The 7,027-nt window shown below is 39.4% G+C and overlaps 2 long non-coding RNA genes across 3 annotated transcripts; one reads left to right on the top strand and one right to left on the bottom strand.

The window, feature by feature from the left end:
- Positions 1–2,626: 2,626 nt before the first annotated feature.
- On the bottom strand, positions 2,627–5,590 carry LOC122999375. Of its 2 annotated transcripts, XR_006407708.1 has the most exons (4): positions 4,078–5,590; positions 3,863–3,960; positions 3,189–3,499; positions 2,627–2,997 (listed from the first exon to the last, which is right to left on the bottom strand). It is a non-coding gene; the product is annotated as an uncharacterized LOC122999375 (long non-coding RNA). The 2 variants fall into 2 exon arrangements; XR_006407709.1 differs by lacking the exon at positions 3,863–3,960.
- Positions 3,431–5,817, top strand: LOC122999376. The gene is made up of 3 exons (XR_006407710.1): positions 3,431–3,511; positions 5,583–5,607; positions 5,731–5,817. It is a non-coding gene; the product is annotated as an uncharacterized LOC122999376 (long non-coding RNA).
- Positions 5,818–7,027: the final 1,210 nt, after the last annotated feature.

The following is a 7,027-nucleotide window of genomic DNA, read 5'->3' as shown; positions in this document are numbered from 1 at the left end:
CACTCCTGTCTTAGGAGATTGTGTAAACCATGCTGTCCGTTCAAGTGGTAATGCACACTATGACCCACTCTCAGAGATCCAGCTGGATGACAGTTCCAGTTTTCACCCCAACAGAGGACGTCATCAGTCAAGTTTTGACGTGGGCTATGAGCTACTTACAGTGGGAATCACACTTCAGGGAGTAAATCTGATTCTTAACAACTACTTAAAGTATAGCTTTATCAATGAAAAGGACAAAAATGCAAATGGTGTGGCCAGGGATGTCTATACTGCTTTTTGGACAGAATTTCTTTTGGATTGTGCAGCAGAGGGGGCAGAAATGAGAGTCCCATCCCTGTCACCAAGAGGAAGAATGGAAGGCTGTGGGAAGAAAATTGGCCAAGGGATTTCTGGACCGAGGATACTTTTCATTGCGTCTTGCCCCAGCATTTACCGTCTACTGATTTCAATACAATTCAATTCATTTTCATTTATATAGTGTCAAATCACAAAAAAAAAAGTCATCTTAGGGCACTTTCCGCATAGAACAGGTCTAAACCGTACTCTTTAATTTACAGAGACCCAAGAATCCCCCCAGGAGCAAATAGTTGGCGACAGCGACAAGGAAAAACTCCCCTTTAACAGGAGGAAACCTCAAGCAGAACCGGGCTCTAGGTGGGCAGCCATCTGCCTTGACTTATTGGTTTGAGAGAGAAAGAAGGGGGGGCGGGGGGGGACACAGTTTGGATCCCGGAGTTCCCTGCGAGATGAGAAAGCATAAAAAAACACGAGGGAAGAAGCCAAGTTAGTAACAAGCATTAATTTTTACTGATTTACTCTTTGAATTTTTGCTGTTGTGTCTGAGTCAGTGTGAGAGTGACCTCATAGCCACTGCTTTACAGGAAGACATTGACAGTGATGGCCAGGATGAGTTATTAGATCTCCTGGATCGACTGGGAGTGATAGTGGTTCCATCACAAGATAACCTTAAAGCAGTTCTCTTTCAAGTAGCACACAAACAAATAATTCAGCAGGTCATGTATGAGGACAAAAAAAAAAAAACAACTTGCAGGAAAGTCCTGAAGCTGATTGAAGCAAGTCCAGTGTCTCCAGCTGAGAAACAAGCCCTCAGATTTCTACAGCAGTACATACAAGGGAGGATGATGAGACAGGCTTAGATATAATCTGTGTTACGTGGGTCGGAGTTATATTTACAGCTTCGGAAAGACTGGCATGTCAACCAGTTGTACACACCTGTGCATCAGTATATACAACTCCTACCTAGAGCTATGTGTGGAGATGGAGAATGTCCACAATGACCAGTAACTAATACATTATGGATATTGTGTAGTACGAGAACACAGATATTGCACATACCAGGCAGGATCCATGTTGCTAATACTGAATGTATCAAACTCTTTAATAATTTAAACCTCAGGCAGGAGTAGACTTGAAGAAATGTTCTGTGTCAGAAATGAAGAAGCAATATGCTGAGTCAAAATTGCCTTTGTTTTTTTTTTAATACCAGTAACTTCTGGAAGTTGTAGAGTTGATAGCCATTTAACTGAGTGTAATGCAGCAACCTCCAGAGAATCCTTTTTTTTTGTAGTCTGCCATACAGCACTATTTGTTCAAATTGTTTACACATTTTTTATGTGAAACTGTTGCAGTAAGTAATGTACCTGACACAGAAACAATTACCATAAGGTAAAAACCTTGTGGTTTTCATATATCAGCAAACTAATATCTGAGCAATGTAAACAGACTGTGAGGCTCAAAGGCTGTTAAGTTTGCCAACTTCTGTTAATGTTATAGCAAATACAGAGGTCAGTTGTCAGTCATGGGTGGGTGAGAAGTACACACTGTGCTGTAAACAGTGATTGATTTTTCCTGGGTTGTAGTTCTTTCCTTTAGAAAAGAGCAGTATATGTAATGCCTGTCATGTTAATTCATACTTTTCTACTTGTCCCCTTATCTTTGATGTGCCACAGCCCCTCAGCCATTGATGTGTTAATGTTCTGTGTTACCCAGAGGTTGAAATTTTCTTGTTGTGGTGGTTTCAAGGGAATGCGACCAGCCCCTCACATCACATCACTTGAGAGTTGACTAAGTAAAAGCAGCGCATTCTGTGGTTAACTTTTCACTCAGAATTATTGTCCCAAAAATGTCTGATTGTCACACAATGACCCCATTTACCTCCAGTTCTAGTCAAATTTATGAGAAAAAGAAATGTTATGTATAAATGATTAAAAATGCTGTTCTGGGTGGGACCAATATTATTTTGTTGGGCTGCTTTAATAACATTTTATGTTCATTTTGGCTGTGCAAATATGTCACAGATTTAAGATAGTAGATTAGATGTAGTTTATTGATATTGAGACATTCATTGGTATTGGTATTGGATGTCTCAGTATTAGTAAACTGCATCTAAGGGAGCTACAGTGTGCGGACCTTCATCTTTCTTTGTTACATTGTTTCATTGGTCCAGCACTTGTTTGAAGTTTATGGGATGTGTGCATCTACTACACTTTTAGACATATTTAATGTGTTCAATTTTAAAATACTATGGTCATAGCAAAGGCAAACCCTGTTAGTGGTGGTCGTAAAATGAGTTAAAATACAATGTACTTTTTTAATGTCCACAGTGTATATTCATAACACATTCCTTAAATAATCAAGGCTATGCACACCTGCCCAATTACATTTAATACAGTTCATAATATGATGATAACACATGTAAAACAGATGTAATACACGTAACTTTGCCATTTACCAGCTAAAACACGTTGATTACAGAACCATTCATTCAAGAAACTGTACGAATCATTTAGACATATGTTTAGACATATGTTTCTCTATTGATCAGATAAAAATGAACAATGCTATGGCAATTAAGAAATTTCAGGACAATTCCGGACAATTAAATATTAATAATCGCTTTCTAGTGTGTCCTGCAGTCTGGCAGATCTGAAAGTTGGCTCTCTGTGTGCGGTTCACAGCTGTCTTTCTGGGAACAGCCTGAAACACAATAAAGGACACAGCATTGTTAAACTCTCAAGATGAGAACCATAAAAATCTGAATGTATTGTTTATTTTAATATTTTTGGTCGTTGTAGGATTATGGGAAGTCATTTGACCCATTTTATGAATAGGTTCTGTACAAATTACTCTTCACCAAAATATTCTTCTTACAGCAGCAGTATACTCACTATTAAAGCTGAGTATGGATGTAGGCTCTTCTTCCTTCCTCTGGAGTAGTAGGTGGGTGTAGATTGTTTTCTGACATTACTAGGCAACAAATGTCAAAAACACTCTCATCACATGGATGCGGGCCTCTTGGCAGGCATTCCTCTCGACAAGCTTGTATTTGTTGATGGAATACTGTCTTGAGGTAGCGTGCAGTGCCAAACAGGGGTGGAAGGCTGTACATCATTAGTGGTAGTCCACTTGGAGAAACTGCATTCCTGCTGAGGCGAATTCTGTGGCAGTTCAACAGATGAGCAACTTCCCGCAGCTTCCTCTGGAAAGAAAGGTTAACTATTAACATTTATTCCTCACACATCTTTTCAAAAACCCCATGCTACTATGTACCTTGAAAGAGTTACTGGATACTGCAGTCATTCTTTCTCTCTATAGTGGCTGTGAAGAGATTCTAGTAAATTCTAATAATTGATGGGAGACAGCACACAGTCCTTCTGTGCAAAATGCATTTTAAAGTTCAGCTGAAGCTCATATAAGGTTTCAACAGAGAAAATTTAAGCTAGTGCCTTTAAAAGTTAGTCTTTTTTTGCTATTTCTTCCTTTTCTTACTATCCTAAACAGCTAAGCAAGAAAATTCTCAGTGAAAACATGAGACAGTTACTCCTGGATTTGTCTTACTTACATTGGAATTGTGTCAGAAATATGAACAGCATGGATAGGAGAAAGTATTACAGCATCCAATAACTACTGCAGTGTACAACAATGAACAGTATTGTTTTACTGTAAGACAGAATACATATGATTAGTCTCATCAAATGAAGTGAACCATGAAGTCAACAATTAATTCATTACTTAACTCATTCAAAGTGTTATCTTGATTCAACCAAAAAGCCTTACCTCAGTTTATTCCAGACATGTGAACTGTATTAGATTTTTGTCAAGGAAGTCCCCTGAGCAATAGTCCAGGTCCTTTAAATCTTGTATTGATCCAGTATTGTTCATAGTGTTTTCTTAAAAATCCCCACCATTGTTCAATCCAATTACTTGAGCTGGTAACATAGCATGTCTCAGAAAACTTGTCTTCATGGTTACATGGTGTGCTCCTGTTTTCCACTTCATCAATGAACTAACCAGCAATAACCCTGGGATTGCTATTTGTGGATACGCATGTAGCCATGTGACCATATGTGCAAATCCGTCAACGGTACCGTTAATAAATATATATATGGTTTTAGTTTGTCGTATGAATTGACATGCCACAAGAAGTTAGGACCTGTGTTTCTGTATAGACATTGTCTTAGACAACTCCATAGTCTCAGCTGTACTCCTTGAGGATGTAGGATTTTGTGACACCACTAAGCCAGCTTGGATGTATTTCAAATGCTTGAATTTATATCCATGAAGGAACCCTTATTGGTTTAACTGCTCCTGTAGGAAGAGAACGACTTCCAGCAGGTTAGACTGGGCTTTTCACCTGAACAATCCTAATGACTTGAGATGCCTGTATAACGTTGACATACTAATATTAACACATCCACATTAAGTAACATTAATATTTCCCAATGTCTCATACCGAGAAGGAAATAAAAGCAGATTAAATGTGATAGCGCCATCATTGCCTAGTGTCTTATCCTGTAGCCTAGGTTAGTGACGTTACTAGGCTACCTTAACTTTTCACAATTACAAGATCCTGATCTCTTAATAACAAGACCTTTTCTCGGAATTATGAAATCTTGTCTTGTAATTATGAGATAGTAACTCATGATTATGAGATAAGGTGTCTAACTTTCTTTTTCTTGTGTGAATGCAATGCACTTCCATACCCTCTTTATTGTAGATAGCATCTCTTTAAATGCGTCATGTGGTGTCTACAGTGTATCAGTGTGACCTTGTAAATTTTGGTTAATTTGAACAGGTGCACTTTCATTATGTGTACTTTCATTATACGTGGCATCACATCATCAGCGGGGAGGATGCTAGACTGCTGTTTCTGACAGTTCAGAGTTGCATCGGAAAAAAATCATTGCCCACTGACTCTTTTAATACAAGAAGACTTCCAGAAGACTATCAAGCTTCTATTTCGAGCCTCTAAATAAAATGATTCTTTTGTTTCATCATTTTGTCTCTCCTATATGGTCTCAGTGAAAGCTGCATGGCCAAAGAGGCGCCACGGGTGCTTTCGAAGTGTCCTAGAAAAATGAAGAATACCATAATTTGATTTCATTTATGTTTGCTGCAAGCGCAATGAACAGCTTCATTGAACAATCTGTCACTGGCTAGCAATAGAGGCTCTGTGAGCTCATGCAGGATGATGCCTGAGAGCAGGAATTGTTATTTATTTACCTATTTATTAACCCAATGTTCTCTTCTGCTGTCTTTTGTACTCGGCACATCCTTTCCAGACGCAGTGATAATGAACAAATCATGGTAAGTACTGAAGAGTAGACATGCATATATGTGTCCTCAAGTGTTATGATCTATAATAAAAAATGCACTCTGCATCTAAATACATTTATATGTGCATTTTGAACAAATGTTTTCTGCATTTAGGCAGAGAGTAAAATGTGACCTTCGGGAGAGGAGTGGTGTTAAAGATGAAGAAAAGAGGAGGAGGGGCGGCCTGATAGATGAAACATCCTCTCATCTCTCACTCCGTCTCTCTTTTTATATATATATTGAAAGCAATGACCCATGAAAGAACGCAGTGCCAGCCACCACACGCCTTGGCCGTCCTTTTACTCTGTGTACCATGTGTAAAGTGTCTTTTATTCGCTCCTCCTGCCCCGCCACACCTCTCTCTCTTCCCCCCACTCCATCCAAGTGAGCCAATCAAAACGGAGCGGGATAATGAATTACGTAACGACAACTTCTGTATAATCGTCTCCCCGTCTGCCTCCATGCCCCTAGCTATGTGGACAACTAGAGGAGTGAGAGAGAAAGACAGGACAAGATGGGAGAGAGGATGCATGAGCGAAGGATGGCAAGACGGGGGGGGAGAGAGGGCTTGAGAGTAGAAAAGGAACAAACAGCAAAAGCAAGAGAAAATTAGAAAATGAGACATTTGACATTTAAAATGTCTTTATTGAGTCATTTAAAGTTCATGCGGCACAGCAGAGCATTTCTGCTAAAAATATGGTCTACAGAACTTGGAGTATCACACATTATACAATTAAACAACATGGTATCACTGTGTCTTTCCTTCTACATAAAGCTGTAGTTATTATCAAGGTTTTGAAAGTCAAAAAGTCACTAACAGCCTCTTCGTGCTCTACCGTGTACGTGGTAGAGATAACCGAGCCTGTCCTGCCAAGAAAAACGACATTATAGGCCATGATGTCAGACTCCAAAAACGACTTGTAGTTACATTTGAGTCACAGATGCCATCTAGTGGCCATAGTAATTATGAGCCGGAGAAGTGGCGCAGTTCAGGTAACGTCTATACAAGATGTCAAATTTCCATATTTTGAGGTGGTGGGTTAGGTGGCAGGTTAGAGCCTAATTTGCAAAAAGTGGACTTAGTGACCTTGCTGCAGAAGACTGCTGTCCCCCCCTTTCAATTGCGAGTGTCCCGTTACCAACCGTGAGTCAGGACAGTTGTCATGATGACAAAGGTTGCCATACTTTAAGGAAGTAGTAACTTTAACCCATGTTTCAAGTGATCATTTTAACACAAATCCTGCTCTTTCCCTAATCCAAACCAAATCTTAACCACAGCGTTGTCACATCATAAAAAATAATAATTTTTTAACTGTGGAAAGCACAGACAAATATTGTTGTCTTGCCGATTACTGCCAATAGAGGCGCCAGATTAGAAAACGTTCCTATGGGTCTCTCTGCAGTGCATGGT

Source organism: Thunnus albacares, chromosome 16 (assembly GCF_914725855.1).
Source record: "Thunnus albacares chromosome 16, fThuAlb1.1, whole genome shotgun sequence".
NCBI classification, from domain to species: Eukaryota; Metazoa; Chordata; class Actinopteri; order Scombriformes; family Scombridae; genus Thunnus; species Thunnus albacares.
This window is presented reverse-complemented; position numbering and strand designations above follow the sequence as displayed.